Here is a 12,055-nt window from a genome sequence, read left to right as displayed (position 1 = left end):
GTGCAAACAGTATTGAAGAAAGCAAAACACCGTGCCAAAAACTGGGGCAATAAAAACGTGATCTTCAATTAACACTTCCACACGTGTTGTCTGCAAATGTCTCGAACAATGATGAAAATACGTGAAACTGCACTCTTCAAAACAACAATGTCCTTGTGAATAGCTTTTGTCTGAAGTTCATGGAGTACAAAAGTGCAGAAGTACGCAACTACAAAAAGTAAATGAAAGTGAGAAGCCAAGCGTCCAAACTTCAATAAGCAAAAGTCTTTTTCCTTAGCTTGCTTCTCTTTTTTATAGCTTCATTCTTTCCTAGAATTTATCTCCAAAAAGAAATCCTAAAAAATATGAAAACTAAGAGTTTTATTAGAAATAAACTTTTTTAAACAATAATATCATATCATAAAATTCTTATAATAAATATTATATATCTAGAAAGAAAAAACCCTTAATTAAATATTTCACACAATCTTATCAATAAGGAAAATATATCTACGAAAAAAATTATTTTGAGGAATAAATTATATCTTGTAAATCAAAAATAATTTTTTCTTTTAGAGAGTATGATCAGTTTTTGTCTTCAATATAGCTTAATATTTTCTTTGAGAAAAATATGGTTTTGGGAAATTTACTGGAGATGAAGTACATTTTTTGCTTTTTTTTATTATTTCTAGAAATGAATAAAATTCATTGTCCAAGCAAATGAAGTAAGTTTATCTGATAATTAATTTATTTAAATAATGAGTATTTCTCATATGAGACCGTCTCACGGATCTCAATATGTGAGACGGGTCAACCCTGTTCATATTCACAATAAAAAGTAATACTCTTAGCATAAAAAATAATACTTTTTCATGGATTATCCAAATAAAGATCCATCTCACAAAATACGACCCGTGAGACCGTCTAACACAAGTTTTTGCCTTAAATAATATTTGAATATGTGAAGAATCTTAAGAATAATATTCACTACCAGAAACACAAGGATTTAGCAACTATAATCGCGATAAAAATTTGATTCCATAGCCTTATTCGACGGAAAATAGAAAATCATTCATGGCTAAGTTTCAAATTTTTTTCTTGAGATTTCAATAAATATTTCACGACCCAACGTTTCAGACTAGGATCTCCCCCAACAAGACCTTCACCCACGATTCCGAGCTTGAATACAAATCATGGTTGCAAATTTACGTCTAATAATGTTTTTAGTCTTCTAAATGTTTTAATATATTATATTTAATTTTATTATGATGATGAAACGTCAGCCGCTACTTTTCAGTACGTATTGTGCAAACACTCAGAATAATGTAGTAGGGTAGTAGCCTGCAAACCATATTAGTTGGGTAAACAAATTGAGCAAACCACGTGCGACAAGCTCAATCGAGAAAATTTAGGTTGGCAGAATCGAAATAATGACTATTGATCAAGCACACACTCATTACACTAACTCGGATAACGCTGAGTCATATTTTTTAAATATATTATTGATACCCTTGGGATATCCCAGGTCATGGATGCTAAATGGTTAGCCCAAATCTGGGTTAATCTACAAGATGGATTCTTTAGAAGCCGAGTAGGTGAATGCCCGAGACATATTCTCCCCGAGCAAGCAGATGCCTGGGCTCTCGAGCCATCTCCCGAGAAGCTTATCGCCCGGGCTACCTCGATAACAGTGCCACACTCGATTGCTATCTTATATGTCAGAACTATATGTGTTTGGCGTGTCAGAGAAGCTAGAGGTAGGGTGGCTTGACAGGAAGTCAACATCAAGGGCTATGAGTGGTAGGTGTATGCGCAAATCGAGGTAATCCTTGATTTTCCTTCCTATAAATAGCAGGTATGGTTTACATTTGAGGCACCGAATTCTAGTGCTTCTAAGCTCTTGGCATTTACATATATCCTCACATATATTACTTGTGTTTTTCATCTTCAACTTGCTGACTTAAGCATCGGAGTGGCCACACCGGACACCCCCCTGACGCCCATTCACGAGTTCCTTTCATTGTTTGCAGGTCACGATCGAAGCCATATTCCTTGCTCAGTGTACTTCATTATCTTGATAGCAGATCCGGTGGAGCACCCGACCTGGCTCATTCATTTCGCCCGAATCGCATCATTGGCGCCTTCTGTGGGAACTTGTGCTCAAGGCGTAGATATGGTTTCATTCAAAAGTAAGTCTGACCTTGCTCGGCACCTCAGTAATCCCAACTCTGCTTGGCAAACATACAAAGCCGACCAGATCGGCACTCAGATCTTATATGTGGATCTCATATGGCTCAAAGCTCAGCAGCTATTCCGGATTGGCGTGGAAAAGTATTTTCTATGCTCTCAATAGCATACAGCTATATAGTTACGTAATTTAGCTCAACTAGAGAAGTTTCACTCTACCGAAAATGAATTCGGATTCAATATTTCCAGGTTGGTGATCGGGTTTTTAATAAAACTAATACAGTAGGAGAAGCAAAATCTTCTAAAGTCCGGGAGACATGAGGCCTCGACACATTATCTAAAGTCCAGGAGACATGAGGCCCCGACACATTATCTAAAGTCCGGGAGGCATGAGGCTCCGGCACATTCTTATTAAGTCCGGGAGATATGAGACCCCGTCACATTATCTAAGTCTGGGAGACATGAGGCCCCAGCACATTCTTTAAATTTGAAAGAGGATCGGTTACGGTGACCGGAAGCACAACGGAAGTTTAAAAATCTATAATTTTTAGCTAAAAATTTCGGCCACCTCAATGATTTGTGCAACAAATACAATAAAACACAAAATGACATTCATAGGGTGTTTTAAGAAAATATACCTATCAATCACAAGGATTGATGTATGGTCCAACTTTGTTGTTAAACAACAAAGCTCTTGAATGGATGACAAGTCTACAAGCTTCCTCCTCCAACTTCTTGAATCTTTCCTTCAAATTAGGCCCACCACCAACTAGGTAGATCCCTTCATATTTTGCACTAGAAAAATATGAAGATTTTTCAAAGAGAAGTGTGTGTATTCTTCAACAATTGAAGAACAAAAATATGGAGAAGAAAAAGGAGAGAATTTCGGCCATCTTCATCTAGGAGGGAAGGAGAATGAATTCTCTTGGTTTTGTGAAAAGTAGAGACCAACTTTTGCATGCCAAGCCTTGGTAACCCAAAAAGTTGTCTCCAACTCTTCACCTCCCATGCATGATATATTATATGGTTTTTATCAAAATAAAAACCATGGACTAGATTTAATTATCTCAAACATATTTGAGACTAATTAAACATTACTTGAATTTACCCAAGTCCCACTAGTTAAATAATTAATTTAAATTGAGCTCTACAAGACTCAATATAATTTAATTAATTCAACACTTGAATTAATTTAATTATTTGGACTCTACTAGGTCCACTAGTGTTTAATTAATTCAACACTTGAATTAATTTAATTTAGTCCATAATAATGTTTATGAAAATCACAATTTTCAAATACATTATTCACTTGGCCAACTTTTAATTTAGGAACACTTCCATAAATCAAAATTTACATTTCTCTCATAGAATTCATACTTCTATTTTTCTTTGCACTTATAAACTCATTTATAAGTCATTCAACACATTGAACTATTTTCTCCTTTATAGAAGTCATACTTCTAATTTTCCTTACGCTTATAAACTCCTTTATAAGCCGTTCAACACATCGAACTATTTTCACTTCTCAACGGGATCCAGAAAGCTAGTACTTGTGTGGCCCTCAATGGTTCACTGATACAACTAGCCGTGGGTTCACATCTCTATGTGATTTGGACTAAACATGTCCTTATATGAGCATACCCCAATTGCTCCATTCTTACTTATCAACTCCTTGATAACAAGAACGTCAGAACTCAAGTCTGATAGTACCCAACCAATCATGTTAAACGCCTAGCAGCATCGCTTACATGATTCCCTAGGTATCAAATGATAGTGCCTGCAAGAACCATTCTATTATGGTTAGCGTACAGTACGGTCCCTTCAACTCATATATCCCGACCGATTCGACAACCATTGGTTTATCGAGAGTTATCAATGAATCGATACTATGTGTCATGTCGTAGTTGCATCGATGGTGTAATCTATGAAACCCCTTTCATAATTACCACCATAATCTGGCCAGAGATTTCAACCTACATACACATGATAACACATAGGATATCCATACCCGAAGGTAAGCGGTGAATCCCCGACTACAATGCATCGACTCCTATATGTTTCGACATGACACCCAACCTTGCCACCTGATGACCCCATAAGAGTCGGTAAACAAGTCAAAGGGAAATGCTAGCACATAGAGTCTCAATGTTGTCCCGGGTCATAAGGACTAATGGTGTACAACCATAAACTAGGACGTTTCCACTCGATAAGTGAGAACCACTTGGAAAGTCCTTTAATGGAGGGTTGTTCAGTGCACTCTACCAGGAGCACCTATTGCATGCTCGGACATCACAATGTCCCCTACCAATGAAACATGGTACTCACATCGCAGATACTAGTCTCTAACTCGAGCGGCCTATATCCTTCTTAGTGGCGGCTGAATCGACTAGGAACCGTTTAGAATATACAGTATTACAAATATGAGTTTCATGATACTCATCATATGAGCATCTCATATTCTTTCTACTATTTGTATATTCAAGGGCTTTATCTATGCAACTAGCATGGGTATACAGATAAAGATGTGCCAAAATAATAATTTCAAATATTACTAAAATAAAGATTGCTTATACATAGAGTTTCATTGTGAACACTCGGCCAACACTTGGCTCGACGGGCACCTACTCTAACAATCTCCCACTTGCACTAGAGCCAACTACCCATATGCTTTAAACCCATTGATTCGCGATGCTTGTCGAATAATGGTCCAGGTAAAGGCTTAGCTAGTGGATCAACAACATTATCTGCGGAGCCGACTATGTCAAAAGACACTTCTCTACTTTCCACAATCTCTCCGAGGATGTGGTACTTTCTCAATACATGTTTGGACTTCTGATGAGACCTTGGCTCCTTTTCTTGAGCTAAAGCTCCCGTGTTGTCACACAACACCGGGACAGGAGCAACTCAATTATGAATGATGTCCAACTCTTAGACGAAATTCCTTATCCAAACAGCCTCCCTTGCTGCATCCGATGCAGCAATGTATTCGGCCTCTGTGCTGGAATCCGCAGTATTGTCTTGCTTGGAACTCTTCCAAGAGACAGCAGCACCATTGAGCATGAATACAAACCTAGAGTTTGACTTCGAGTCGTCGATATCGCTGTGGAAGCTAGAGTTGGTATATCCTTCCAATTTCAGTTCTCCACCCCATAGACCAAGAACAATTTATTGGTCCTTCTCAACTACTTGTGAATGTCTTTCATAGCTTTCCAGTGTGGAAGACCAGGGTTCGATTGATATCTTTTCACTACACATAGTGCAAACGCCACGTTAGGACGTGTAGATATCATCCCATACATGATGTTACCAATTGCCGAAGCATACGGAATGCGTGTCATCGCCACTATCTCTGCATCAGTCTTGGGAGACAGACTTGGATAGGGACATGCCATGACACATTGGTAGATGTGTAAGGACCGTGTATCGTATTATCGTAAATCCTACGTGATTATCGATAGTTTATGAAATTGTCATATGATTATGTAATTGATGTATATTATGACAATGAAATTGGGAAATGAATATTGAATATGAATTGACGTTGTAAGAGCTCGAGTGGAGAGGCCGGACGCCAAAACAGTACAAATACAAACATTTGTACAGAAGAGGTGGCGCCCGGGCGGTAGAAAATGACCGCCGAGCGCCAAAGTATGAAAAGATAGTGTTCGGGCAGAACACTCCGCGCCCGAGCGGTAACTTTTGACCGCTCGAGCGTGGCGTAAATAAAATCCGGGGGCAGAATGTCTCGCGCTCGGGCGCGAGAATTCTACCGCCCGAGCGCGGTGAACGGTGGAAGATAAGTACGAGTTTTCCGTACGTTTTATTCATTTGATTTCAACAACTTCGAGAGAGACCCGAGAGAATTTCGATTTTCTTCCGTCCAAATCGACTTTGAAACGCCGTCTAAACGCGAAACAAATTATATATTTGTAATCTGCGCGTCGAGGGCTTCAGACTGAGGTAATTTTCTTCTAGTTCCAGCAGCTTGAAATATTAAAGTGCTGGAATAGCATGTATTTGAAGTTGAATTTCTGATATGTAGTAGAATAACAGACAATAAACGTATATTCGAAGTCGGAATTGAATTATGATATGATTTGAATTTGATATGAATTATTGAAGTTTCAAATGATATTTGAAACTCATATTATTGATTTTGGACCATGTTATTGATTGGAATGAGTATGTTATTGATGTAGATAAAGTGTTATATCAATATCTTCAGGCTACATCAACTGGAAACGAAGAATTGAGGTATGTTGTGACCGGGTAACATACGACATGTATCTGTATTATATGATATATGATTGGATTGATTGGATTGGATTGGAATACGTGTCTATGTGCCTATTTGATGATTTGATGTGGCATACATGACATTGAGATTTGAGTATCAATGTACAAAATAAATGTTTTGTTAACACACATCATTTTATGCATACATCGATACATGACATGCACGTTGAGCTATGATCCTTGGATACCCTGATATGATTGGATTGGATTCCGGGGTTTGTGAACACAATCGCTATGCCGGTATTATATGACCCGTAAAGCATAGACAATTGTGGCCCCATATGATTGGATATGAGATGTGGGATTGATGGCGCTTCGTCGACGCTATCATATGTGTATTCCCATATCGGCCGGTGTGCCAGCTCGAGCATTGATTTGATTTGATAGCGATTCGATTGATTCTGACATGTGCTCAGTGGATGGGCATTTGACCTGATACCTCCACGACATACATGCATTGCATACCATATATCATTGTTTAGATACTTGTGGTATATATTGTGGTTGTTCCATTCGGAGCTTTGCTCACCCCCAAGGGGGGCTGTTGTTGTCTTTGTGTGTGGACAATGACAGGTACTCCAGGATATCAGGAGGCCGGAGAGGGTACTTCTGGAGGGAGCCACAGCTTGGGCTGAGGTTTATGTTTATGTCTTGTTCCCAGTATATATGTATATGTATTTATATACCGGGCATGTCCCGAGGATATGATGTGTTTGTATGTGATTGGTTTTTGATTACGTGTGGGCGTGTTTTATGTTTTAAGATTAAATACTATTTTTAGTATTATAAATCTAGAAGAAATGTTTGGGCTCATTATAAAGAAAATTTAAACTCGTTTTCCGCTGTGATTACTTAACCCTAATCAAATTGTGTTGTAATAACGATTAGGAGCTAAGGGCCCCACACAGAGTGGTATCAGAGCATAGCTGGGAATGCTCTATTGAGTCTTGTGTACACTTGAATAGGCACAAATGAATTGTGCGTATGTATTTGACTTATCTGTATTACTTGCTCTTATGTGATTTGATTTGAGTAAGTATCTGATGAGATTGATGATATGAGACGATGAGATTATGAATTGATATGAAATTGTGATATTCATCTTTTGATTTGTAGATGGATCACACAAATGAAAATGCGAGTAGCAGTACTGAGAGGATTGTTGGGCAATTTGAAGGATTGTCCATGGATGTTGTGATGGCTCGATTCCAGGATCTGAAACCACCGAAGTTCTTTGGTACTGAGAGTGCTGAAAGAGCTGAGGCTTGGTTAAAGGATATCGAGCACTTGTTTAATATTGTTGAGTATTCCAAAGCTCGGAGACTGAAACTTGCTTTATATCAGTTGAAGGACCGAGCTAAATCTTGGTGGGAAGCCGCTGAGATTGGAGTGAAAGAGGCCGGGACTGAAGTCACATGGGATGTCTTCAAGGCCCAGTTTTTGGAGCAGTATTCTCCTCCTTCTTATTATACTGCTCAGGAGAATGAATTCAATAGTCTGCAGCAGGGAACGATGACTGTTGCAGAGTATGCTTCGAAATTTTCGACGTTACTGAAGTATGCACCTCACGTAGCTGGAAATGCGAGGGCAAAATATAACAGGTTTGTAAATGGTTTACATCCTGTTTTATATACATATGTTGTTTCTGGATTTCCTACCAGCTACGCAGAGGCAGTTGAACGAGCTAAGGCAGCCGAGGCTGGAATTAGGCGGGGAGGTCCACAGTATACTCCTCCACCACCGGTGTCAGCTCAGCAGCCTACTTTGCGACCGAGGGGTAAGAAGTTCAAGAAGACTGGCTCTGCTTCTTCGTCTTCTTCGAGTTCTAGTGGATCCCAGAGAGGGAGTCCTGTGATTGCTCCCTACTGTAGTCATTGTGGAGGCAAACATACTATCGAGCAGTGTCGAGGTATGTTTGGTACTTGTTATCAATGTGGGCAGGAAGGCCATTTCTCTCGAGTATGTCCGAACAGGGGTATGACTTCTGCTCAACCCCAGCCAGGATTTAGAGGTGGCCCTAGTATGACGAGACCTGCTGTTCCTGTTCCATCTTTTCAGCAGTCGAATGTCCCATGATATCGAGGACCGGGTGGTCAAAGTGCCCAAGTTCCTCCTCAAGTGAGAGTGTATGCCATGACTGAGGATCAGGCGAGAGAAGCTCCTGAAGGTGTGATTGCAGGTATTTGCACGCTTTGCGATTATCCTGCACGTGTTTTATTTGATACAGGAGCATCTCATTCATTCATATCTCATGCATTTGTTGCATCTCACGATATTGAGTGTACCCCGTTGTATGATACTTTGTCGATAGCCACGCCAGCAGGGAAGATTATTTTGTCTGAGAAAGTTGTGCATAATTGTGTATTGATATATGAGGATAATGTGGTATTTCTGAATTTGATTGTCCTCCCTATGCACGACTTTGATTGTATTGTTGGCATGGATATCTTGATGACGAATCGAGCTACTGTTGATTGTTGTCATGGAGTAGTTCGATTTCGACCTATTGATGGACCCAAGTGGAATTTTTATGGCAAGGGTTCCCAAGCCAAAATTCCATTGGTATCTTCCTTGGAAATGTCCCGATTGTTGACTAGCGGAGATGAGGGTTATCTTATCTACGCTATTGATATTTCGAAGAAGGAATCTTCCTTATCTGAGATTCCTGTTGCGAAAGAGTTTCCGGATGTATTTCCCGATGAGATTCCTGATTTTCCTCCTCATCGAGAAGTTGAGTTTAGTATTGATCTTGTGCCGGGGACTGCGCCTATTTCTAAAGCTCCCTATCGCATGGCACCATTGGAATTGAAAGAACAATTACAGGATCTTCTCGATAAGGGATATATTCGACCGAGTGTATCACTTCGGGGAGCTCCAGTTTTATTTGTTCGAAAGAAAGATGGTACGATGCGAATGTGTATCGACTATAGACAACTGAATCGGGCTACGGTGAAAAATAAGTACCCACTTCCGCGTATTGATGATTTATTTGATCAGCTTCAAGGTACTTCTGTATACTCGAAGATTGATCTTCGTTCTGGGTATCATCAAGTACGAGTTCGAGACGAAGATGTGCCCAAAACTGCTTTTCGTACGAGGTATGGCCACTATGAATTCCTGGTTATGCCTTTTGGTCTTACGAATGCTCCTGCTATTTTTATGGATTTAATGAATCGGGTCTTTCGAGATTATCTAGACCGATTCGTTATTGTGTTTATTGATGATATTCTTGTGTATTCGAAATCGAAAAAGGAGCATGCTGAACATTTGAGACTGGTACTTCAGACTCTTCGTACTAGTCATTTGTATGCCAAGTTGTCCAAATGTGAATTCTGGATGGACAAAGTGGTATTTCTGGGCCACGTCATTTCGAGACATGGCATATCTGTTGATCCTGCAAAGGTCGAAGCTGTATTGAATTGGCCGAGACCTATGAATGTTCCTGAGATCCGTAGCTTCATGGGTTTAGCTGGATATTATCGTCGTTTTATTGAAGGATTTTCGAAAATAGCTAAACCGATTACTCAACTGACACAGAAGAATCAGCGATTCATTTGGTCAGATGAATGTGAAGCTAGTTTTCTTGAATTGAAGACGAGATTGACCACAGCACCTGTGCTTACTATTCCCTCAGGTACCGGAGGATTTGTGGTTTGTACAGATGCGTCTGGTAAAGGGTTGGGCTGTGTTCTGATGCAACATGGCAAAGTGGTTGCTTACGCGTCTCGTCAATTGAAATCTCATGAAACTCGTTATCCTGTTCATGATCTTGAATTGGCTGCCATTGTGTTTGCTTTGAAGATTTGGCGCCATTACTTGTATGGAGAAAAGTTTGTTATCTATTCGGACCACAAAAGTCTGAAATATCTTTTTTCTCAATCTGATCTGAATATGAGGCAACGCAGGTGGATGGATCTCCTGAAAGATTTTGATTGTGAGATTCAATATCACCCTGGATCGGTGAATGTTACTGCGGATGCCCTGAGCCGGAAAGTTTATGATTCTGTTCTAGCTTCTGTTAGTGTCGCCAAGGTACATGATGATATATGTACTTCTGGTTGGACTTTTCACTCGAATTGGAATTCTGTCACTGTTTCTGTAGTGACCCGTTCCAGAATCACCTACTAATGAAGAACTAAGCATGCAATTAACTTAATTAATAATAATCAGAGGTAACAGCGGAAATATGGCCAACGACAGTAGTTATACAACCCAATCGAAATCAGAACAACTCAAAATATATATATCAATGCACCACATAATCATGCAACACATATAAGGATGTATACTCGACCAGGATATCTCAGATAGTACTTTCGTACCTCTATCACAGCAAGCCTAGCCTTACGCAACACCGCTAATCAGGTCTAGAACAAGCCTATGCATCAAAAGCATACCCAATGAACAATACTACCATGCTCGACTAGCAAAACCAGTACTACCAAAGGTTTAGGGTTTACCTTCGTCCGTCGACAGCCCTTTGATGTCGATTGCCTCGTAACTCAGGCGTCACTACGCTACTAATCCTGGCAGCTCTTGGCTAACGCTCGACCGACAAACTAACCCTAGAAACCTTCCAAACCTCTCAAAATGAGACACAAATTCAAGAATTGACAATCCAAAATGAGGAAATCCGAGCACTATTTATAGGCTATGTTCGGATCCACCGAACCCACTTCGGAACGTCCGAACTCCCACGTGTCCATCGGCTCTTGACACCTCATGATCGGATCCACCGAACCTACACTTCGGATCATCCGAACTTGCATGCAAACTGACGTGTCGATCAACTCTTGACACCTCATGATCGGATCCACCGAACCCACTTCGGATCGTCCGAACTCTTCGGTGCTACCGAACCATCTTCGGTCCGTCCGATCATGACCACGGTCAAAATTACACATTAAACCTTCTTATTCACCATTAATCCGTTAATTACCCAATTTGGAATTCGGGCTACTACATTCTCCCCCCCTTAAAAGATTTCGTCCTCGAAATCAGGCTTAGAGGATGAACAAAACGAAATAACAATATCGTTATTACATCTCAATTGTTGTTGAATACAACTGATATTTCGATTACAACTGAAAACACAAACATATACAAAGCATACTCAAAAGAGCTCTGGATGCTCCGAACGCATACGACTCTCTAGCTCCCAAGTGGCTTCTTCAGTGCCTCTGCGCTGCCACTGAACTAAGACAAGAGGAATGATCTTATTCCGCAACACCTTGTCTTTGCGATCGAGGATCCGCACTGGTCGTTCCACGTAAGACAAATCTGAATTTAGTTGAACTTCAGAGGGATGCAAAATGTGAGACTCATCTGCTACGTATCGTCTCAACAAAGATACGTGGAACACATCATGAATACTTGATAGGTACGGCGGCAATGCAAGTCTGTAAGCCAATTCTCCCACGCTTTCCAATATTTCAAATGGACCAATAAATCTCGGAGACAGCTTACCCTTGAGACCAAATCTCAAAATCCTGCGAAAAGGCGAAACTCGGAGAAACACTTTCTCACCTGGCTGAAAATAAAGAGGTCGCCGCTTGGTGTTCGCATAACTAGCCTGTCGATCCTGAGCGATCTT

The sequence above is a fragment of the Primulina eburnea genome, chromosome 6, assembly GCF_022965805.1.
Source record: "Primulina eburnea isolate SZY01 chromosome 6, ASM2296580v1, whole genome shotgun sequence".
Classification (NCBI taxonomy): Eukaryota; Viridiplantae; Streptophyta; class Magnoliopsida; order Lamiales; family Gesneriaceae; genus Primulina; species Primulina eburnea.
Note: the sequence above shows the minus strand (reverse complement) of the source record.